The sequence below is a fragment of the Hyaena hyaena genome, unplaced genomic scaffold (assembly GCF_003009895.1).
Source record: "Hyaena hyaena isolate Hyena2069 unplaced genomic scaffold, ASM300989v1 scaffold_26, whole genome shotgun sequence".
In the NCBI taxonomy this organism is placed as follows: domain Eukaryota; kingdom Metazoa; phylum Chordata; class Mammalia; order Carnivora; family Hyaenidae; genus Hyaena; species Hyaena hyaena.
This window is the reverse complement of record NW_024080658.1, coordinates 3,177,197-3,202,007: the sequence shown is the minus strand read 5'-3', so window position 1 is coordinate 3,202,007 and position 24,811 is coordinate 3,177,197. Positions and strand designations below refer to the sequence as shown.

The window sequence follows — 24,811 nt, the reverse complement described above, 5'->3', positions numbered from 1 at the left end:
TTTATTAAGCCTCTTCTTAATGCCTTTATCCACGACAGAACTGACATTTCTGGGCTCCAGAAGTTAATCCCAGCATCTTTAAGCCATTTTTGTGTTTATTCTTCTATATGCCTATGTCCCTTATAGGACAATAGTCCCCAAAGAAGCAGACTGTCTTATTATCTTTGTAACCAGCATCTAAAATTATGCCTGACCCTTTACATGTTTGTTGAATGAATGAATCTTCACTAAATTTATTGTACTCACTGTTGCCAGGCAATATGCTAAGTGCTTTAATATGTTAACTCAACTAACCTTCTTTATATTACCTAAAGATATGTACTGTTAGCAACACGTCACAGAAGCCATGGAGGCACAGAGAGATTACGTAACCCACATAGCTCTAACAGCCAGAAGGAGTTGAGCTAGGACCTGAACCCAGACAGGCTAATGCCAAAGTCCCTCCCCTCTGCTACAGCTGTTAACTTAGTCACAGCCATGCTTCTCAAACTACTAGGCATGAAAATCAACTGAAGAACATGTTAAAATACACATTTCAGGGCCCCACTTACAGAGGTTTCTGATTCAGTAGTTGTGTTAGGCTCTGTTGCTGCATAACAAATTAACCCAAAGTAGAGGCTTAAAACAGCACATGTTTATTATCTCCGACTTTCTGTGAATCAGTAATCCAGGCACAGCTGAGTGGGATTCTCTGGCTCTCAGTCTTTCACAAGGCTCCCATCAGGAGGTCAGGGGTTGCTGTCGTTTCAAGGCTTGATGAGGAAAGCTCCAATTCTACGCTCACTCACACGGCTGTTGGCAGACCTCAGGTCTTCACTGGCTATTGGCCTAAGATGCCAGTTCTTTGCCACATGGGCCTCCCCAAAAGGCTGTTCACAGCATGACAGGTGGCTTCTCTCAAAGTGAGTGAGTGAGAGAGCGCACCCAGGACTGTAGCCAAGTCTTTTTGTAACCTCCTCTAGGAAGCAACATCCTGCCTTGTCTTAGACATTGCCTACCACGGTAGTATGGTGTGGGACCCACAAGTTTGTATTTCTACCAAGTTCTCAAGAGATGATGATGCAGCAGTAGAGGGCCACACTTTGAGTAGCACCAGGGTGCTATTCGGGAGAGAGGAAGAGAGGCTGGGAGGGAGGAAATGGGCAAACCAACGGATACCTACCCTGATACTGCATTTACCCAGGTCTCTCTCCAGTCCTCGCTGCCACCAGTACCCACTAGGCTCTGTGAAAAAGTGCCAAGAAGTTGACTACAAACCTAGAAAACCAGATGTCCACGGTGTCACTCCTTGGATAAGGATGGCCTGACCTGAAGTGGATACATCCTGTTTTCTACCTCATACAGTCCTATGTCAAGGGATATAAACATTTCCCTGACAGCCAAAAACCCTACCTAGTGAGCTACAGTCTCACAGAGCAAAGAGGGATTATTTTAGAGCCTCCCTTTCCTGCTCCCTGCGTTTAAGAAAGTACACTGCAAGGGCAACCCTTTAACCCCACTGGGGTCTTTAAGAGCTTGACCAAACAGTGATGGCCAAATACAATCAGACTTGCTCTTCCTGCCCAAGTTAAACTGTGCTCTCCAATTGGTCTTGCCCTGGAGCAACTGCTCTTGCTTCCCAACCCCAGGCCCTGTTTAGCAGCCCCCGCCCCACACCGCTGCCAGGAAGAGGCGGGAGAAGGCAGCTCCAGGACCAGGGCCTCAGCTCCCGCAACTCCAGAAACTTCGTGAGCTGCACGCTCCCCCTTGCCTGCCTGGAAGTGGAGCGTGTGCAGGCGCCGAACAGCTGCTCAGGGTGCAGGGAAGCAAATGTTACTAAATATATGTTCTTATTGTACACTGGCGCGTCAAGAAAAATTATATCTCCTTGTTCTCCACTTGGGTGTTCTTTAAAAAAAATTCTTCACACAAGCACAGTGCACCTCTCAACTCCTGCCTCTGACTGAAGAATCCAATTGCAGTCTAATTTATTTTGCTCCCCACACCCTTAAAATAAATGCCCTCTTGTCACATTCTGACAGCTTCTGGTGCATTCTACCACTCCCACTACATCCACGGCTGGGTCTCGGAGTCTCTGAGCCTTCCAGGCTTGTTTTCAACACCAGCCTTTCTCAGGGAGGCACTCAGGGTAATGTGCCTGAGATTGCCAGGGAGGGAGTCTCTTTAAAATGCAAGCAAGTTATCCCCAAGTTAGTGCCTCCCTTCATTCCTACCTAAACCATAAATCGATTTCCAGCAAACCATAAAAATATTACACGTATTATGTGCGTATGACATTGGTGTGTGTGCAGCAGTATGGCCTTAAATCAGATCATTAACATTATGTTGTCTGGGATGTTTCTATCAGGAAAGTCAGTTACTCTGTTCATTCCTTGCCCAAAATTCTGTAGTAACGGCTGATTTACACACCAGGAGCTTCAGAAGGCTGTTAGCTTCACAAGGACTAGCATGATCCATTTTTCACCGGATTCCTGGACACCTAGCACAGCGCCCTGGCACATTGTTAACTGCTCCCTAAATTTGTGTTGGATGAATGAATGCAGAGAATCCCTAATTTAATATAATGCAAATTTACTAAGAGCTTAGGAAGAGAAAAGAATTTTTTAAAAGATTTTTCAGTAATCTCTACACCCAATGTGGGGCTCAAACCCACAGCCCTGAGATCAAGAATCTCACATTCCACCAACTGAGCCCACCAGGCGCCCTGAGAAAAGGCAATTTTTAAGTTAAGTTTTTACAGGGCTGGAAACAAATACCACCTGAAAATTAATTAGCCTGATAAATCATCTTTGAAATGATACAGGCTGATAGGGGAATGGTATTTTCTTTATAGTAAGTTGATTTTCACTCATTTTTCAGTGTTGCTTAGCATCAGTAGGAGGTGGCACACATTTAGAACTACTACGTTATTTCTGTAAACCCATTTGCCTCATTCTCACTAGGTTTACTACTAGCGAGGGCTTATTTTCAAGACTAAATTCTTCACCCAAGTGTTCAATTTATTTGGCTCTAAGGAGAGGTCATTAGCTGTCCCAGAATGAGTGTGCCTCCAGTAATGGAGTGGCCTCCTGGCCACCAAGTCCTGCATCCCAGACATCTTCCTGGCCCTGCTCCAGGTCTCCCAAGGTGGCCGGGCTTGGAGGCAAGCTGCCAAGGCCCAAGGCTGTGTGTGTGTGTGTGTGTCTCCTCTGGTTTCATAGCCAATATCATCAGTAAACTGCTTCCCACTTTAAACTTTTTAAAATAAAGGTTTCTCTTGTTGGACAAGAAAAGAGGAAATTTACTATGAAACTATACTGCCAGAGAAAACTAGTTTTACCCTTTAGAAGCTGAAATGATTTTTCCTTCAATAACTCCAAATGGCCCTTGATGGCCCCATGGTCAAGAAGAAAGAGGGAGTCTTCTCCCTTTCCCCATGCCCTCTCCAACCACAGGTGTGTGGCTAGCCAACCACGTGAACACAACTTCACGGTGGAAGGGATCTACGTTTCTATACATTTCCTCTCCTCCTGCAGAGACTGCTTTCCATGTCTTACAAACAATAAATGATACATTTTTGAAGTTTCTAATTTTGATTCTGAAATTAACATAAAGAGCAAACTTTAACAAACAGATTAACAAAATATGATAGTAGTAGAGAATTACAATTTTTTCATTCTCTGGCTAGTTGCCGATTCAAGTAACAGCACATTCAAACTCAAAGGGGCTTACATGAAATGTCTTAGCGCTAGCTTCTGACTTAACAGGTGGGCCTGAAGTTGGCATTGATGGGAGAAGCGGGTCAGCAGTATCAATAAGAATCCAGGGGTTTTCTGGATTCCCATATTTATTTTTCTTTTTTCTGAAAAAAATTTTTAAACTAAACTCTACGCTCCACATGGGGCTTAAACTCACAGCCCCAAGATCGAAAGTCACATGTTCCCCCGACAGAGCCAGCCAGGTACCCGCACCCCTGGCACACAGCCATTTTTAATGTGTCAGTGAGATCTACAATAATGATACAGGATGTCTACCCCAGCTCCAGGCATTTTGTCTTCACTTAACCCCAACCAAAAGCATGAAGCAAGGGGAATGAGAGCAGCTTCTGTCTGTGTTGCTCTCTTTCTTATTAAAGAGGAAACTTGTCCCAGAACCTCCCACCCCACCCCAGCAATCTCCTTTTATTTCATTGACAAGAAACAAGGTACATGGTTACCAATCACCAGCAAAAGAGAATATGATGACCATGATTAGCTGGGTTCATCTGGGTTCTGCAGAGAAGCAGAACCAACAGAAGATACATGTTTATACTTATATATACACATGTTATATTTTTGCTTACAAAGAGATCTGTTATAAGACATTGGCTTACATGATTATTGAGGCTGGCAAGTCCCACTGTCTGCAGTCAGCAAGCGGGAGACTCAGGAGAGACAATGGTGTACATCCCAGTCACAGGTCCAGTTTGGTTCTGAAGACAAGAGAAGACAGTCACAGAGAACTTTCTTTCACTCTGCCTCTTTGTCCTATTCAGGCCTCCAATGGATTGGATGAGGCCCACCCACACCGGAAAGACCCATCTGTTCTACTAAGTCAACTGGTTCAAATGTTAATTTCATTCACAGACACTCCCAGTTTAACCAAATATCTGGGCACCCCATGGCCCAGTCAAGTTGCCACAAACTTAAGCAGCACAGTGACTTAGACTGCACACAGTCCATCAGAGCCAAGCCTGCTTCCCCAGCGTGTTACTGTTCAATACCCAAACAAAATTTGGACTATATTAGCAGAGAAGAAAAATGGATAATGGATAGGCCACAGATAGTTTCTTCTGCAGTTATTTATGTGTTTATGAAAATTAAGGTTTTACAAGTGGGTTATCAACAAACCCAAAAGAAATTTGGTTCATACTGTCATCTCCTTGGGGGCACCAAAAAATGAGAATAAATGGTATTTTGGGGGGAATCATTTGGGTATGAACATGCTTGAGGTCTCTTGGGAGATCTACTAGTTTGAGGTCTAGTTGCTTTTTAGGGCTACAAGGTGTTTAGCTTTTTGAGTAGACCTTATTCCATCCCATTTGTATATTTAAACTACAGGTATTCCTTTTTTTTTTTTTTTTTTCCTTTAGAGGGGAGAGAGGGGAAGAGGGAAAGGGAGAGAGAGAATCTTAAGCATGCTCAGAGTGGAGCCCACGTGGGGCTCAATCTCAACACTGAGATTATGACCTAAGGTGAAAACAAGAGTCAGATGCTTAACTGCTTAACCAACTGAGCCACCCAGGCTCCCCAAGGTATTTCTTTGAAAGCAATTTAATATTATCTGTGTATTTTCTATTTGCCTTCACTTAGAAGAAGCTATTTTGCTAAGATAACCTGGACTCTGTGACAACATAAGCATATAGTTGTATCTATATCTACAGTCATCACCTTTTCCATACCAGTATCCTCCTCCACAAATCTTCTTCCTAATTTTATTGTCTGTTTTTTTTTTTTTTTTTTCTGAGAGAGAGAGAGAGGCAGCATGAGCAGGGGAGGGGCAGAGAGAGAGGGAGACACAGAATCCAAAGCAAGCACCAGGCTCCGAGCTGTCAGCACAGAGCCCAATGTGGGTCTCGAACCCATGAGCTGGGAGATCACAACGTGAACTGAAGTTGGAGGCCCAACAGACTGAGTCACCCAGGTGACTATAGGTGGAAGTTAGGAAGAGCTGAATTTCCAAATGAGGAATAGTAGAAAGAAATGTGATTCTACAATTAATGTTGATTCATTTGCTTTGCTGGGGAATACTTCTCATGAAAGAATGACTTCATAATGCCATTGTGAGGAGAAATGACCTAGCAAGAGTAGCACACTGGTACTGTAGTATGTAGTAAGTGTCCGATAAGTGTTATGTATTATTATCCTGATGCTAATGAAAATAACACTTGTTCAGAAAAAATTTATTTTTACCAGTCATGTTCTTATAGAAAATTCAGAAAAATGTAGATAAGCAAAGAAATGATAAAAAATAACTTGTAATTCCATTATCAAGTGATTTTTTATATATATATATACACACACATATATATTTCAAACATCTTTCCATTCACATTTATACATATTTGAATAAAAGTGAGATAATACTGAACAATACTTCTTTGCAAATCCTCTCTTACGATGCATTTCACACATTATTTCTTATTGATATACAGTTTCACTGCATGATTTTTTGTGTTCATATAGTTGCTCCACATTTTGCTCAAGCAATCCCCTATTGGACATTTAAGTTATGAAAACATTTCTACATAAAAAGGAATTGGATGGTGCAGAACTTTGCAATATTCAGAGTTTTTCACACTCTAGTAAGTGATCTCCTTTACAGCATGTCCCTTGGTCCAGCAACTGAGGAATGCACAATCTTAGCGTGTTCTCTCAATTGCTTCCAAGCCCTTCTTCCTTTGTATGAGTATTACTAGTGGAGTGTTGAATTGCTCTTATCCTCAAATAAGTTTCCAGAGCATTCAAAGGACTGGAAGACCTATTCCTCACGACTGCTCTGCAGCATCAGCAGGGGAACCTGGCAAAGTACAACACTGTTACCAGTGTTTATTAAGAGTCCATAGAAGTAGTACTTCTAGAAACCTGGACAGAGTGCCCTGGGTGTGAAGTTACAAATGGCTAGTCCAAAGCCACAGTGATGCTTGCTGCATTCAACAGCTCTGAGGAGCTACTTCCTGGAGCCATCTTAAATCCTCCCCTTCCATCGCAACTACCAAAGCCAAATGTGGGTTTTCATCTGAGGAATCTCAGCAGATAGATTTACTTTGGTATATTTTCATTACCAAAACTATAGTATACGCCCGAGTGATTTCAGAATGTGACCACTTATTAATCAACATATTGTGCATTTGGGGGTGAGAGAGGATACCTATAGCACATATCCCATTAATTAACCTGAGCCATACAATTTATCTGGATAATTTCCACACTGACAAAAATTGGCATTTTCATTACCTATTTCCTACATTCTTTTTTATGTGTTTATTATTTTATTTTTCTTTCTGAGATTTCTTATGAGTATGAAAATATGATTATATAAGTCAAGCACCTGGCTCAGTGCCCCATATATAAGGCATTCAATACATGATATTTCTCTTTCCTTTTCTGCTCTTATAGGGGATTTACAGCTTACAAAGCATTTTCATGCCCATCATTTATTTGGTCTTCTAAACCCTGAGACAGTGGCACACTCTATGTCCGTTCTATACATGAGAAAGTATTTAAATCTAGCTGTGTTAATCCTACTTCCTGCTTCAGATTATGAATTATTTCAAGACAAATATCTTTCCTACGTTTGTTTCTATCAGATAGCTCAACATGTCAGAGTTCAATAAATAATACATAGCAACAGTGAGAATTTTTTTTCTATTGAAATCCATCTTAAATGGGGGTGGTGGCTATGTTTTGCCTCCAGAAGTTTTGCTGCTGATAGAAAAAGACAAAGTACCCTTTCTAATGTGAATTTATGGAATGATTGTCTGTCCATAAAAAATTATTCTCCAGCTTGGAGCAATTAAAGTGGTCTCTCTCCTCTCCAAATTAATGTAATTAATACTATAGTCTTGGTTGTTTATCATGTCTTGATAATATCACAAGGGAATGAAAATATTGGCTCTTTTATCCCTTTAAATAGCTGAGATGGAACTGTTCAGGCTCTAATGTTACAACAGCTGTTTCTCATGTCCCAGAATATAATTGGTTGGTACTGAGGTTACTAAATTGTAAGAAATTGACTTTGGTTTTATGCTTGCCTACTTTTGGTGGAAGGAAAGATGGGAAATGCTAGCTTTCTCTTGTAATGAAAAGGCAAAACCTTCCCCCAATGAAATGGCAGCTTCCGGGTCTCATCTGTGTAATTTTCTTTACCAACCCACTGTCTCTGGGTTTGCTGGATAACACGGCTGGGAAAGCAAGACTATTCTAGCTAGCTTCCTTCCTAATTAGCTCTCAACCCAACACAGCTGGTCAAAATGTATCAGGGCTTTCCCACGAGGGCCTCTTTCTGGAAGTGATTGTAAAGTGGTCTGGTCTCCAATGGCAAATTCAGTAGGGGATTTGAGACCATAATTATCTCAAATCATTTGTAGAAGAGAGGTTCTCTTATCTGAATATCTTTATGGCTTAGGGCAGCTGTTCTCAAAGTGTCATCCCTGGATCAGCACCAGCAGCATCACCTAGGAACTGACTAGAGATTCCTAGAACTATTGAATCAGAAATTCTGGAAGAGGCAGGAACTAGCAGTCTGTGTTTTAACAAGCTCTCCACGTGATTCTGGTGCACACTGCATTTTTCAGATCCTCTGGTTTAGGGTCTCACCAGGTTTTCCTGGTTTGTGATGGCCTACTACCAGCCTATCTACTGCCTAACTGCCATTAGTCTCTCCCAAAAGAGAGTGTTATGGCAAGTGCATACTCCTTTACTTCAGCCTCCTTGCAGAAAACTCACTCACTGTCACCCTCTTTTCCTCATTTCTGGAGTTGTAGGGCACAGCCTCAGTCTTTAATGTGCAAACAAATTGTAAGGCAATCTTGTTAAAATGCAGGTTCTGATTTAGCATGGCCAGAGCGGGGCTGGGGAGTCTGCCTTTCTAACAAGTTCTGACGGGGTGCTGCTGGTCCAGAGACCACACAGAGACTGGAGAAGATGGCATCTAATTGTGAAACCAAGTGGGCACAGGAGAAACTACAAACTGTCCTAAAAAGACTTCAGTTGGTCAGTACAAAATGAGAAATCTAATATTAAAGAGTTTATCAGGTCAGGACTTGAAGAAGCTTGGACCAGAACTTTCTATTGCAGAAACGTTCTTTATGCCTGCTTTCTTCCTCCCTGTGCTCCCTGGGACCCTCCTTCTTCCTTCCCTCCCTCCTCCCACCCCACACCCCCCTCCCTCTCCTTCTACCACTCCACCCCCACTCACACTTTGTTCATCTGCCTGCTCCTTTCAGGCCGAAGCTGACTTCTTTGTTGATCCTCACACCAGTGTCCTCATGAAGCAAAAAGCTAGTACCAGTCTCAAGACTTGCACACGGATCTAGTGGGAAAGCCAGAAGGTGGAATTTAAGGAGAGGACTTGACTTTACCACCTAGAGAAGTTTTTCCAGTTGCAAATCCACTTGTTCACTACTGGGTTCTGATTTCCCTGGTGTTCTCCATCCAATGAGCTACAGCTTCTCCATCCTTTCAATCTCTCCCTTTAGACTGGAAAGAAATTAAGTGTAATGTTGGATTTTTCCAGCAGCTTCCAGATTGGCAAGTTTCCTTTAACCTTTGAGAATTACTTCCAAGTTTCCCTCTGAGGGAAGCTGGTGGTGTGCACAGCTGTTATCTTTACCCCCAGGTCTGGCTCCCCTAGCCTAGCTGCAGGTGTGTGACTTGGTGGAGGGGTGGGGGTACCTGGATATCTGCTGTGGAATAATCGCAGGAAGGTTTTAGGGACTTGAAAAATAAAGCAAAGGGGTGATCTGTCAGCAAGGAAGAAAACCAGGGCTTGCTGTATGGGTAAATTCCTTCTTACTGGTTTCCTCCTGATTCCTCTTCCTCCACCATTTCTTTGGTGGGTCCTCTTCCACCAGCATGTGCATCCTGTCTCCCACTAGTGCTTATAATTGCCTTAGAGTCTTATTGACTTCTGAGGTAGGGAGAAATATCTGCTTAAATTTAGGAACACAGGTTTCCCTTCTTTGCTGTGTTCTTATACTCTATAGTTTAACACAGTGCCACCCAACAAATATTAAGAATACACATGAGCAGTGGTTGCACAAGTATAAAAATCATTTCTTTTGACCATAAAGCTAAATTCTTTCTTCTCTTCTTGTGGAGAGAAGTTTAGAGGGGAAAAGTAAGTAACAATATTAGGCAGAATAAGCCAACAGGAAGAGGTATGGGAAGGACATCTGCTTGGGATACAGGAATCAGGGACAGAGTGAACAGAGGGAAACTCGATTTGGAAGGTAAAACACAAGGAAGGAGGCAGCAGGGAGCAGTGATAAGAGGATGGGCCTTAGAATATGTATTCTGATCACCTGTTAGTGAGTGAGTGACTCTGGGCAGCTGTAGTCAGTGGATACTCAAGCGAGATAGTGTATAAAAGCAATGCATAGGTTAGGAAATAAGTGCAGGAAATAGAAACTACTCTAGGTATTTCAAGCAGAAGAGGGAAATAAGTGGTTACAAAATTGTGGGCAGGATGGCAGGGACTGAAAACAGGCTTCCAGGCTTCTCCTGCACCTTACACCCCCAATTCAGGAAGCTACAGGAAACCACTTTCACCATTACCAGTGCTCCACAGCCTCAAATGTGGGTCCCAGACCAGCCTTCCTGGCCACCACCAATGCTCCCATGTGATGAGACTGTGAATCAGCCAACACCAAACACTTAACAGGAATGGTCCTCCTCCTTTCCTCTGACCATCTTATAAGAGTCCAACTCATTGGTAAATCCTAAATTGCATCTGAACCTAACAGCAAGGACAGACTGGGGAATGATGTTTTCAGCTTTCTGGTCTGTAGGGCATAAGGAAAACGGGACACAGAGGTATGAAATTGGATGCTAAAGATATGTGGTGTAAGTATCAAATACAGAGAAGCCAAAAACACTGGTCTGCATTAGAGGAACAAGTCATGTTGGGTGAAGTCAGCTCAGAGACTGGTGTCAAGCGTTTTGGTAGATAATAAAAAAATATTTCCTTTAAGCTGAAGGGAAGTCCAGTGATACCAGGAAAGGACTGCCACGAGAAAGTGGCAGAGAAGGAAACATAAGTGCATGCTTCTCCCATTCATCCAGTGGAAACTAACGATAGCTTCCATCTTGTCTGGCTAGGATAGAGAAGACACTATCACAGCTTGCTCGTAGCCTGAAGCCAGAACCCCACGTCTTCCTCCTGTTTATCCACCACAAGGTTGAGGCCCCTTTACCATTAGCTCTCATTCGGACTCTATGAGCTGGGACCTTCTCCTTCCTGCTCAACCCCCTAGGGTGATAAGCACATTTTCCAGCAGCTCTGGAGTCAAGGCTGCTTACAGACACTGTGCCAACTCAAACAAGTCCAGCTGGAAGATGCTGCCTCCCAGCCTTCCTTCCCGCTCTCTTCCGCCCAACTGAAACCATAGGGGCTTCTGAATCTCCTGATGAGCAGACATGAGATAAAGCAAGAGAAGCAAGTCCCACTTCCCAGGGAGGAGCACAGATCTATCAGAATGGTCCCAAGTCCTATTCTTTTAAAAACGTGGACCCTGTCAAAAATGGCACAGCTGAGAAGAATAAACAAGTGGAGTGGAAGAATAGATAGCACAGAGTAGAAAACTAGAGCACAGCCAAAATGTTTTCACACTCCCACTTCAGCATGCCCTCCATGAAATCCAGAAGTCTGTCTGCCTTACATAGTGCTGTTTCCCTGTGTCTACAACAGGATCTGGGATGTGGTAGCAGCCATGACTCACGGAGATGGAGGGCACTGTGCCACTGAGAAGCCAGCACTCAGCATTTGCTCCCTGTCATTCGGTAGCCTCTTTTGCAGTTCAGTTGGTCTGTATGATTAGTTTGGGCCACCAGGCTGTGAGTGGACATGACATGTGTCACCTCTAGGACAGGGTAGTTAAAAGCTCTGAGCTTTCTCCATCTTTTTCTTCCTTCTCTGCAGGGACCTTGGAAACCATGTCTTGATTCAAAATACAGAAGAACTCTGGGCCTCTAAGTCACTGGAGGCCTCCCCTTGCCTCACTGATCTGCATCAGATTTTACACGAGTTTTGTTGGGCTACCTGAGATTTCAGGGTTTATATGTTACTGCAGCATGGCCTAGACTATCCTGACTGATACATACTGAGCCATTCATACATTAATTCAGCAGACATGTATTGAGTTCTCCAGAGTGTTGGTCACAGGGGCAAGAGACTAGCATAAAAGATATGAAGCTACAGAAATTCTAAGAGATTGACAATATTTTCCTGACTCAGGTTTAGGAAAGCCTTGGGAATTCTGTAGCTATTTGTATAATGGAACAGAAATACTTAGTAAATTGAGACTGCCATATGCTTAGAGAAGACTCAAAAATGAAAACATCCTTACATCTTGCATGGCTTTTGCAAAGGCTGTGATATGCATGATCTTATTAGATTCTTCTTAATAACCCTCTGAAGATGCAAGTTAGGTATTATTATTCCCATATTACCATAGTGGAAAATGAAGTCTAGGCAGGGGAGGACCTATACACCAACCTGCTTTCCAGCAAACAGTGTGATGTTTAACTTTCCATGATGCAAAAATACAAGCACAGAAGCAGAGATGTAGGTTAAGGGGACAGGAATGAGATAGGAAAGAACTCTACTAGTTTTGGCAAAAAGAGTAAGAATGTTAGTTCCAAGTCAGTGAGTAACGGAAGCCATATGGATCTTAAATGGAACACCATCAAACTTAATTTATCTTTGTGGTTCTACTTGACTCCATGAAAATTACTAGGATGTGAGCAAAGAAGAAAAACCATATCTGGGCATTCAGACAATCACATCCAAGAAGAATAATAAAGGGGGGCTAGGAAGAGTCATGATCCTGAACATGGTCCTAGTCAGCCCTTGTGACTGTTTCTGGAAAAATTAGAAAAATGGCCTCTTGTTGGGACAGTTCTCAATGGTGTATGTTCTAGGGTGACAACCTCAGCTCACTGTACCATGAAACCAGACCTTCCTACGCTTAGCAATGGATAGCCACACAAATCTTGTAGCCCTAACTAAAGATTTTCACTATATATCTGGAGATTGTAGAGACACATAAAAACCTTGGCACTGGATTAGGAAAGTTTTGCAAGTCAGCCCCAAAGAAAGACCATGTATCTTTCCTAGGTCTTTGAACCTCTTGTTGCCACTGCCAAAACTAACAAATGTTAGAAGTAGACTCTGACGATTTAACAATGTATAAGTCATGAACTGAAATGACATTAACCTTTTAAGAATCCATCTCAGCATTAACTCTGTATCCAAATCCTACTTTTATTTCTACGCAGAGTCTACTTCTGCAACTTCACTTATATTCCTCTAGAAGTTCCCTCTTGCCTTATATCATCTAATGTCTTTCCATGCTTCAAGCCCTAAATCAAGTCTCTCTTATTCTGGAATCTTCCCCTGGCCATCCATACCCACTTCAGACTGTACATTTATTCATTAAATTCATATCTTTTGAGTGCTAACTTTATTGGGCAAACTGTGTTAGACACTAGAGACACAATGGTAAGATGGACAACTCAGATCCATGTGCTAAATTCCAGTGTAACAGACCAGAGTATTTGTTTCCTGTTTTCTGCTTCTACAACAAACTGAAGTACTCTTACAGTGGCCCTTACAATACAATGATGGCATGAACGCTTGGCTGCCTTTGTATAAGTAAGCTCTTTGATGGTAAGGACCATACATGTCTTGTGCATTTCTGGTCCCTGCAGTGTCAGGCAAGAGTGGGCTGATTGAGGAAATCTATTGATATATATAAGTGACTAATATTATCCTGTGGCATATACTCTGTGGGGGGTGCAGAGAGAGGAGAGTGAGGGAAGAGAAGGCATGTTTAGACTTGGTCTGCCTAGAGCACAAACACAAAGATTTGTTAGAATGATGAATAATCCATAGCAGGCATGGACTAGGACCTGGTTACTGCCAACCTCCTTTAAGAAGTTTGATAGGGAACTTCTGGTTCAACAGCTCAGCTCATACTACTTGTTTTAGCTTACCAATAGGATACTACACCACGAAACTCATGACACTGGGGAAAAAAACGGAACAGTGAATCCCCTAAGGTTGACTTTTAATTGTGTGTTTTGGGGGTACAGTCAAGACCTGTGATTACCTGTACATCTGATATTAGGAATCATTTGGGCTGGGTGAAACCAACAGATACACAGTACCTATGAGTTCGAATCCTCTTCCTTTTAGATAATGTGTTTTGCTGACTTCTTATTTACAGAATTAATGTTATAGGATCCCCAAATCAATATAGTTTTTTCACAATTGTAAAAAGATTTGACTATGGAATTATGATTATTTTTAAAGCCAGAAGAAAAATTTAGGGCTAAACCCATCCCAAACCTCCCATTTCACATATGAGGAAACTGAAGCATAAATAACCCAAATGACTCACCATTCATCATACAGTCAATTGAGATCAGAAGCTGAGTTAAAATGTGGAACCCATGATGCTTACCTGTGCTATGACATCATGGTGGACTGAGTTAGGGAATGGCATCTGCTGGCAAAGTGTGCCGTACCAACTTCCCTCCATCTGTGTTATACATACCCAGGCCGGTAATTGGTAATTATCAGTGGTAGTTTTCAAGAAGTGTGGAGTATAGACCTCAGAGAATCTACAGCAAAGTGGGGGGGGGGGGGGGTGTCAAGTAAAACTTATAAGAATTAATTTCCAGGGATGCCTGAGGGGCTCAGTCATTTGAGTGACTCTTTATTTCAGCTCAGGTCATGGTCCCAGGGTTGGGAGCTTGAGTCCCATGTTGGGCTCCATGCTGAGTGTGGAGCCTACTCAAGATGGTCTCTCTTTCTCTCTCTCGCCCCCCCCCATCTACCTCCCCTCTAAAATTAAAAAAAAAAAAAAAAAAGAATTAATCTCCAACTTTCTGGGCAAGGGAAAGGTAGGAGTGTTCCAAATAGAGAGGAAATAATGTGGATTCCAGAAAGTGAGACAGTATTCTCCAGTGCTATGGAAAACACGTGGGAAGACATGAGGAGGACAAGGTCCATGTACAGTCTTTTTCTGGGTGCCCCAGCCTGGGCTATAGCACCTTCTTTATATAATCCCTTGTGCTTGCTTCCTGTGGCTACCATAACAACTTGTGACCAACTTACTGGCTTAAAAACAATAGCAATACGTTTGCTCACAGTTCTGGAGGCCAGAAATCCAAAATCAAAATGTTAGCAGGGCCCCTTTAGGGCTTTTCCAGATAACCCAGTGTTATCTCTTCATCTCAAGATCTTTAACTCAATCACATCTGCAAAAAAACCCTTTTTTCTAAATATGGTCATATTCACAGGCTCTAGGAATTTACATGGATATCTGGTGGGAGAGGGGCATTTTTTTGCCCATCCCACCCCTTCGCTTCTAACTTTATTACATACTTTTGTTATTGGATTTGGATAACTATTTGTGATAGCCCCCACTCTTAACGTGAGGGTCCAGAAGGACCTAAATCTTATGTGCTTTATTCACTGCTGCTTCCAAATCACCTACCATAGTACCTGGGACATAGCAGGCATTCAATAAATGCTTGGGGAATAAAAGTAAGAAGGAAATGAAGGAAACAAGGAGAAAGGGAGAGAGGAGAAAAAACATAAGAGGAAGGGGTGAGCAAGGAAGGGAGGCAGGGAAGAAGGAAAGTTGGGAGGGAGGCATGGATAGTGAGAGCAAAGACAGAGAAAGGAGAGGAGAGGAAATATCTCGATACCTCACTACTAGTTCTTATAAGAGGGCTAAAAGTGGGAGAAACAGGATAGGTTTCATCAGTTGAAGGTCACAATCAGTAAGTGATAAAGCTGGTATTTGAAATCCATTGCTATCCAGTACAAGCAGCCCTGGTAGATGCTGGGGGTTAGGTTAGGAGGACTGGGGTACAGAGAAGTGCATGGAATGTTTGCCCTTAAGGAGTTCACAGTCTCCTGGGGGGAGCCAGCTAGCCACTCTCTTAATATAGATGGTCGTGTGACAAGTACCAAATAAATAGGGCCTGGATTCTGAAAGATTTTAATGCCTTTGGATTTTATTCTATAAAGCAATATTTAGATAAGATTTCCAGGCATAAGCAGTAATATTCAAAATTTGCTATTTTGATAGTAAATAACAATTTTGTAGCTATTGTGTAATTTTAAGCACTAATATCTATTATGACTCATACTCAACTACATTAGCCCATGGGATTATCCTAAAGGGCAAATTACATACTTGGCACAAATCCAACCATTGGAAAATACCCAGTTGAAAATGCACAATTATGTCATTCCTGAAATGCATTTTATGTATGAATCTGAGTCTTCAAATCAGAATATTCTTGAATTTTGACCAACATCTGTGAATTATACAAGATCAAGACATTATTTAGTGTTGAACACCATCTTGAGCATTCATTCATTCAGTCAGTCATTACATAGTTATTTATTGAGATCCTAATGTGTGTTGCTCTGGGAGCTGAAGATACAATTTGAATAAGAATATAGCCCTTATCTTCAAAGAGCTTGCAGTCTGGGTTAATTGGGTTAACTAGAGGGCAGAAGCAGTGACAAATTTAGGAATGCACGAGGTACTAGAGAATGATGCCATGGAAGCGAAAGGGTGAGGAAACCCTTTCTCCCCAAAAGCAGATACGACATCTGAGAAAGGAAAAAGAGAGGAGGCATACTCAGGCAAATCCTCTCTGGCCAGTGGAAAATCTGGGCTTGCTGTATTGGGAGTAAAGAGAACAGAAGATGAGACTCAAGTTGAGGGTTTTTCTGCCCCATGAATGGGGTGAAGAAAGTTCAGATACTCACATAATCAATGTCTCTGAGCACAGGCTGAGGCAGAGCAAGTCTCAGACCACAGTGCAGAGCTGATGAAGTCTCTGCCAACACAAACATTTTCCACTAGAAGTCCTGCATAGCCCCAGCACCACTCTTCCGCTCACTGGCTAGGGCTGCCCCCAAAACACCAAGGCCTCAACTTGAAAGGAGAGGTAGATCTCTAAGGCATTAACAGCTGGAGGCTGTCAGCTAACTGCACTCCTTGCAGTTAAATAGCAAGTTCTTTCTTGAAGGGAGATCAAAGTGATGCAACCCCCTGGCTGCCACATGGTGTGATCAGGAAGAAGGCAAGTAAACAGGCGATTTAAATCCAGTAAGGGTAATGATAGGCTGCCACCGGAGCTTAAAGGTGGAGCACCACACTCAGACTTGGGGACAGGAAAACATCCAAGAAGACGTAGTATTTAAGATGGAGCCAGGATTACAAGTAGAAGTTAGTCCAATGAAGGGGGCAGGGCTAGCTAGACAGGGTTCAGGGCAAGGAAACATGGTGTACAAAGCCTTGTGGGAGAGAAAGCATAGCACATTTCTGGGAATGGCTGGGCCTACAGTTTGTTTTTAGTGTTACATTGCAGGGAGGTATTAGCAGGAGATAAGGCTGGAGAAGTAAATAAGGGATAAATAAGGAAGAGTCCTGTACACTGTGCTAAGAAATTCGGGCAGCACAACCACATGCAAAATGATCTGTGATTGGAACATACAATTACCAACGTTTTTTCCCAGTCAGTAGAGAATCCTGAAGACCCCGTGTTCCAATTCTCTTTACTTATTAACACCAGTGATCCTTATGTTTAATGGACCGAGCCACTCAGGCGCCCCCTAGTGATCCTATAAAAAGGCCACTGTGTTACCTCTGAGGAAGAATATAATTTATTATCACCCATTGTCATTTTGTCCCATATTTCTATCCAAGGCCACCAGTCTACCCCAACTAGGAGAGAAATCACATGGCTGGTTGACGACACTGAGAAGGTTAGCATCACAAAACTCTCAGAAGCATCAGAATCTGAGGAACTATTTGGAGTTTCCTGCATCCCAGAAAAAAAAGCAGGGGGTAGGGGGGAGCACAGACAAGAAGGTGTTTTGCCTGCTTCTGATTTAGAGAACAGTGTTTTTTAAAATGATCCCTGAGATTTCACTTCTATGATTCTATTCTGAAGAATAATCATAAATTTAAGGTTTTATAATGATTGCTGATGACAGTAACGATGGCTAACTTCTATTTGGTGTTTCCCATTGTCATAGCTAAGTGCGTCACACCTGATTTTATACAATGCTCAGAACGACCATGTTGTACCTAATAAGCAGGAATGGTATTAATTATGCCCATTTTTCTATCAGAAAATTAAAGCTGAGAGAGGTTAACATATTCGAGGTCACATAGTTAAAATGCACAAGGAAAATAAACAAAACATTACTTTGAAAAATTAGAAACAACTTAAAGGGAAAGTATTACATAAATTTTCGGTATGTGTATTAAAAGAAATAGTAATTATTAAAAAGATGTTTTTGAATTGTCTTTAATGCCATTAACAAATGCCATTATGGTATGGTATTTAGTGAAAAGAATGGTATGCAAAATTATACATACAATATGATCTTCTTTAAAAAAAAAAAAAAGCCAGCTTCATTGAGGTATAATTTACATACCATAAAACTTAACAATTTTAAGTGTACAGTTCAACAATTTTTGGAAAACCTACAGTTGTGCAACTATTACCACAATCCAGTTTCAGAATATTTCCATCAAGTCCCGCCTGCCAAAAAATCTCTCATGCCTGTTTGTGGCTAATCCCTATTCCTACCCCCAGCCAGAGTTGACCAAAACAGATTTTTTTCTCTATAGATTTGTCTTTTCTCTACATTTTATATAGATGGAATCATGTGACAGTTTGCATATGGCTCCTTTCAATTGGCATAAGATAATATTTTTAAAGTTTATCCATGTTGTAGTATATATCATAGTTTGTTGCTTTTACATGGTAAAAAGTATTCCATTACAAGGTTGTAACACATCTTTTTTAACCATTCATGGTTGATGGACAATTGGATTGTTTCTACTCTTTGGCTACTATGAGTAATGCTGCCATGAACATTTGTGTGCAAATCTCTGTATGGACATATGTTTTCTTCCCTCCCCCCTTCCTTTCTTCCTTTCTTTTTTCTTCCTTCATTCCTTTCCCTCCCCCCACCCTCTTTCTTTCTTAGATATCTCAGTGTGAAATTGCTGGGTAACAAGGTAAATATATATTTATCTTTTCAAGAAATGACAAAAGGGTTTTCAAAATGGGTGTTCCATTCCCACCAGCCACTCATGAGACCTACAGTTTCCCCACAGTCTCACCAACACCTGTAATTGTGTGTATTTTATTACAGCCGTTCTAGTAGATGTGAAGTGAGAGTTCCTTGTGGTTTTCATTTGCATTTACCTGAAGACTAAAGATGCTGGACATTTACTTGCCATCTATATATCTTCAAATCTTTTGTTGATGTTTACTGGGTTGTTTGATTTCTTATCAATGAAAGTTGAGAGCTCTTTATATCTTTTGAGTGCAAGTCCCTTATCAGAAATAAGATTTACAAATTTTTTTGTGTGTTTGTGGTTTGATTTTTCTGTCTTTTCACAGAGTCTTTCAAAGAGCAGAAATTCTTAAGTTTGATGAAGTACAATAATTTTTTCTTCTATGGATTGTGCTTTTGGTGCTTGTCCAAGCAAGTTCTGCCCAATCCATGGTTCCAAAGACTTTCTCCTGTTTCCCTTGAGAAATTTGATAGTTTTCAGTTTTTCATTTAAGCCTATGATTCATTTTTAGTTATTTTTGTGTATAATGTCAAATATGTACTTAAGTTGCTTATTTTTCATTTATCTTATTTTACTTTTTTTTTTAAATTGACAGTATTATTTCAGCATCTTTTGTTTAAAAAAACACCACTCTTCACAGAATCACCTTTGCATCTTTGCTGAAAATCAATTGGCCACATGTGTATAGATCTGTTTCTGGATTCTTTATTTTTTAATTTTTTAATGTTTATTTACTTTGGGGGGAAAGAGAGAGCATGAGTGGGGGGAGGGGCAGAGGGAGAGCGAGACAAGAATCTGAAGCAGACTCCAGGCTGTGAGCTGTCAGCACAGAGCCCGACGCAGGGCTCCAACTCATGAACTGTGAGATCATGACCTGAGCCGAAGTCAGATGCTTAACAAACTGAGCCACCCAGGTGCCCCTGGATTCTTTATTCTTCACCACTGATCTATTTGTCCACCCTGCCACCAATACCACACTACATGATGACTTTATACCAGTAATTCTCAACTGGAAGTGATTATGCTCCACAGCAGGATTTTGGCTGAAGTTGCCCATAAGCATGACTTCTTTTTTCTTCCCTGTCTGCCTTTCTCCTTCCCCGCCCATCCTGATTTGTTCTGGGAACACAAGTGAATTAACCATTCACCCTAATTCGTTATCTATGAGTCTTCATGTGGGGAACCTAAGATGTGAGAACAGTACAGTGCCTGGAACATTATTAGTAATCAATAAATGTTAGCTGTTATTATGACTACTATTGCTGCTGTTAATTTTCCTCACCTCATTTTTTGAGGGGCTCCCCTTACAAAAGTGACAAATTATGTCAGTTTGCAGTTTTCCTTTGGGCAGTCTATAAAATTATGGCAGTAGTTAACTGTCTTAGTATTTCTCCTTAGTACCTAGCTTAATATTTATTCTTATGTAGCTTAGTAAATTACTTATACTTTTAGTACTTACCTAAATATAACATTACCTTTGACTGGTATTACAAGAATGGTGTGTGTTCATTCTAATTTTTTAATGTGGCTCTCTTTATTTAACTTTGGAAACCCCAAATCTCAAAGACAAAGACCACAGGCGTAGCAGAAGGAATAAAAAATTTAAAAAAGCAATCATCAACCACCTGGAGTGATCATGTCAAGGACCACATACAGATTAAGGCTTTGAGATATCAAAAATTATTGCCAGGGGCACCTGGGTGGCTCAGACTCTTGATTTCAGCTCAGGTTGTGATCCCCAGGTCATGGGATCGAGCCCCATTTTGGGCTCCATGCTGGGCAAGGAGACTGCTTGCGATTCTTTATCTCTCTCTCTCTCTCCCTCACTCTCTCTCTCACCCCTCCCCCTCTCCCTTGCTGTTACTCTCTCTCCTTAAAATAAAATAAAATAAAATAAAATAAAAAAAAATATTTTTAAAAACCATCACCAAAGTGTAAGTTGGAGACCTCCAGGGGTAGCTGGGAACTTCACAGAGAGCACAGATCCTCTATTACAATGCAATGAAAGCAAATTCCTGATGTTTCTGACCTGGTACCATCTCAAAGACCCAGGAGTAAAGGAATTATACTTAGCACCAGTTCAGATGTAAAGACCATGTCCAATCTTGGTCTTTATAACTTAGAAGAGATATAACAAAGTAGAAAGGGTTCAGAAAAGAGCAGAGAAATAGTCAAATAGTCGGCAAATTGAACCTCTGAGGAAAGGTTAAATGAGTTTGGGTTGTTTACCCAGAGAAAGAAAGGCCAAAAGTTTACTTAATACTTTCCTTCAAGAATTTAAAGTTGGCATCTGACCAGATATTCTACATCTCCAGAAAACAAAACTAAGCCCATGTTCCACCTCCCCCGCCCCACCCCCAAAATTAGCCAATTTAAGACTTAGAATAGAATAAGAAACTGAGATTCGAATGAGGAAGAATTTCTTCATTAAGGAGTAAGTAAATTATGCAAAAGTCTACTCCTGGTAGCAGAATTTTTGTTCCCAGTAATCTGTAAACTACAAGCACAATGCCATTCATTAGCAGAAGTGCATGTTTTTTAAATGGTGGCTGAAAATCCATGAAAGGTCATGTAATCAATGTGAATAGATCTAACTTCAGTTGTAACCACTGCAGCTGCTGTTCAGAATGACCATCATTTGACATGCTGGGGGCTGTGCCAGACTCTCAACCCAGCTGGCCAAAGCGTTGGTACGGGAGCTGAGAAGATTACTACCCATAACCATATATTTCACCTAACGGCTTTATCAGTTAGTTTTCACTGCATAACAAAACATGCCCACACTCAGTGGTGTAACGTAATTATTTCTTCCTGTGGGCTTAGGTGGTTTGGCTTCAAGTTACAGATGCTGGATTGGCTCTGCTTCCTGAATATTTGTTGTGGAACCTGGGTAAAGGGGAAACATCTACCCAGGGGAAACTATTCCTAATGGTGAAAAGTAAAATGCAAAGGAGGAAGAAAGCCCCGCCGCACAAGCACATCTTAGGTCTTTGCTTGCATCAGGTCTACTAATAACTCATTCATCAAACTGAAAGTCGTGAGATACAAAAGTACCTAACATCTTTTGTAGGAGGCACTGCAAAGATACAAGGCAAAAGGGCATGGATACAGAAACGAGTGAAGAATTGGGGACCAGTACCTAATTCCTGCGGAGGAAGGAAAGGTCAATCTACTCAAGTAGCTTAGACCTATAAGACCCAGTACTAAGGTATGGTTGTTACCAGAATGGTTTACGCAGGTGTGTTCTTGCTTCCTTTGGCTGAAATATGCTTGATTTCCTGTATTGGCCATAGAAGTGAGCTTGCCCCTTGGTACTGCTTTGGAAGGGCAATGACCAAAGGCCAGCCACAAGCTAAGGATTATTCTAGGCAACAGTGGCATCTCTACCTTTCCTGTTCCTCCATATCCCCCCAAAGCAAAAATCTATCCACACCCTGTATTTTAAATATGAATTAATGATACAACAATGTATACTGTTATCCAGTTCAGAAACCTGAACTTCAACCTTGAGTCCTCCTTTGTATCTCTTCAACCCATTTAAGTCTCTTTGATCTACAACTGAATAGAAATATTTTCCCACTCTCTCTGCTACCTTTCTTTGAGATCTTTCTTGTTTCTCATATGGATTACTGCAGTGACCCTAATGGGTCTGCCTCCACCGTCCCTCACCTCCCCAGTCCTTCCAGTCCATTGCAGTCATTTCCTTTGGAAAAAGCAAAATAGATTATGTCAAAACCTGCTTAAGCAGTAGTCAAAGGAGAGTTTTTGTTTTGTTTGGTTTGGTTTTGAAAGACAAATCTCAAAATCTTTATTATGGCATTCAAGTATCTCTGAAATCTTGCCTCCTTTCCAGCTTCACCTCAACTCAAACCTCCTGTACACCAATCTCACTGGGCCACACATTTTATATACAGTCTGCTCGCTTCAATAAAATAATGTATTTGTCCCTGCCATTCCATATGCTTGGAATACCCTTTCATATATCCTCTGCCAGACCAAAGTTTCTAATCATTATCCTCAAACATCACTGTCCTTTCTGAATTAATCATTCCCTCCTCTGTGCTACCATGGGTCTTCACTCACCACATTATCACAGTGCAGGCCTCACACCAATGTGCATGTACTGATTGCTCATAGAAACCCCAGGAAGAAAGAAGAGCATCAATAACTCCCTCACAATGCAGAAAACTCTTCTGAAAGCACTTAGCCTGGAAGCTGTTCTTTCTGCTCCTGAGGTCCAGGCTGTTCTAGAGAATCCCTTACACCACTAAATTTCAGTTGAGGCAAGGAATCTGTATGGCTGTTAACAGACAGCAGGGCAGAGCAGGTATCAGAGGTTAGAGAGCATCCTATGGGCCAGCACTGCATCCATATGTGCAATGGTAGATTAGGAACAGTAATAGCTTGGGGAAGTGTGAAATATCTAGCGAAGACTGGAAACCTTGAAAGCAATGACAGAAAAGAGAATGAAATTCTCTATAATAACATATCAACCTTGGAATAAATAAGTAAGCAAATGGCTTAGCATGGGACCACTTTGGGCCACCAAAGGGACTGAGAAGCAGACCTAGAAACTGGAGACAAGCTGAGAAGAGCTAGGCCCCACCATGATGGTGAAACTCCTTTGGGTGACACTGTTAGTAAGACTGCTCACACTACACTTAAGTTTTAGTTAGGTCTGTGGGTTAGTTAAGGCTTAGTTATTAACATGTATAATTAACATGCGTATTTTTACTTATTAGTATCTATTTAGTATATTACATCTAAGCTAAAGTATGGGTTCAATCAGGCTATTTGATTCTTTTCATTGTTTTTATTAAGTCCTAGGTAGAAAACTCTTCTGAATTTTACCGAAGTCAGAATGGACCCAACTCTAAATTAACAATCTAATGGTCAGAGCCCATGGACCAGACCAGACACATCATTTCAGAACAGGGCAACTGAACAATGTTTCTTTTTTGGCTGGGCCACCCATAATGAGAGTTCCTAACAATAGTATCTTAAAGTTCTTTATGTTTCTATTCAGTTGCGAGGGCTGCCACACCAGACATCATATTGTATTCACTGTGGAACGCAGCACAGTAGGTTCTGGCATACAGGAGGTCCTCAGCCAGTGCTCACTGATCTGAACCGCAGTGGGGCCAGCAGGATGCCACCGGTGCTGGACTAGACTAGAAATGGACGTGATTCTAGGAGGGGGATGCTAGGCTCCTCCTTGAATGGGGACCTCAAGGTGTTCCCATGTTACTACAACCAGCGGATACGATGGGGAGGGTGCCTATGGCTGAGAGTTCATTACTTTTTCACAACATGCCTTAGCACATTGCTAGTCTGCCCAGCTTCCAGGAGGATGAATAATTAAAAGGAAATGATACATGTCTGAATCAGCAGTGTCCATGCACACAGAGTTGAATAAGGGGAAGCGACCTGGAATTTTTGTTCTGGTTTTAGGTATTTTTTCCCTTCTTGTTCTTTAGTTAATCCACCTCACTGAGTAAAATTATGTGACACAAGAATAAAAGTAAATCCAAGCATTTCTTTCCAGCACCAAATTCTCTTTGTATCAGAAAGCATACTTTTTTTTTCATTATAGGTAGCATTAATGCAAGATTTATTTTCTGCCTTATGTAATGAATAATCTCAGAGTTACTATCTTGTTTTAGTTGAAGGCAACGGAAACTATAAAATAGGACTAAACCTGCATGGAATTCGCTGGGGGATCCACTGTATCCATTATTCCAGCTCAAACAGGTTTGCTCCACAGCTCAGTAACCATAAAAAGACCCATTGATGGCCACCCCTTTCATTTTAGTGGCACTTTCCATGGCAATGATGACAACAACATACAGTTATTCCGGCCAACACTGAACAAAACACCTGCAGTATAAGATAGCCTAAGATTGTATCAGTGTGAAAATTTGGCCGAATATTACTTACTTGGATCCA

General features: G+C 41.5%; 1 long non-coding RNA gene across 2 annotated transcripts in view; it reads right to left on the bottom strand.

The window, feature by feature from the left end:
* LOC120228695 overlaps positions 1-24,811 on the bottom strand; it is a 52,528-nt gene that overhangs the window by 7,883 nt on the left and 19,834 nt on the right. The window contains exons 3-4 of one of the 2 annotated variants that reach the window (XR_005527572.1): positions 8,938-9,051; positions 4,352-4,450 (exon numbers count right to left, since the gene is read on the bottom strand). This is a non-coding gene — a long non-coding RNA (uncharacterized LOC120228695). The remainder of the gene's footprint in view (positions 1-4,351; positions 4,451-8,937; positions 9,052-24,811) is intronic. The other variant, XR_005527573.1, reaches the window with a different exon arrangement.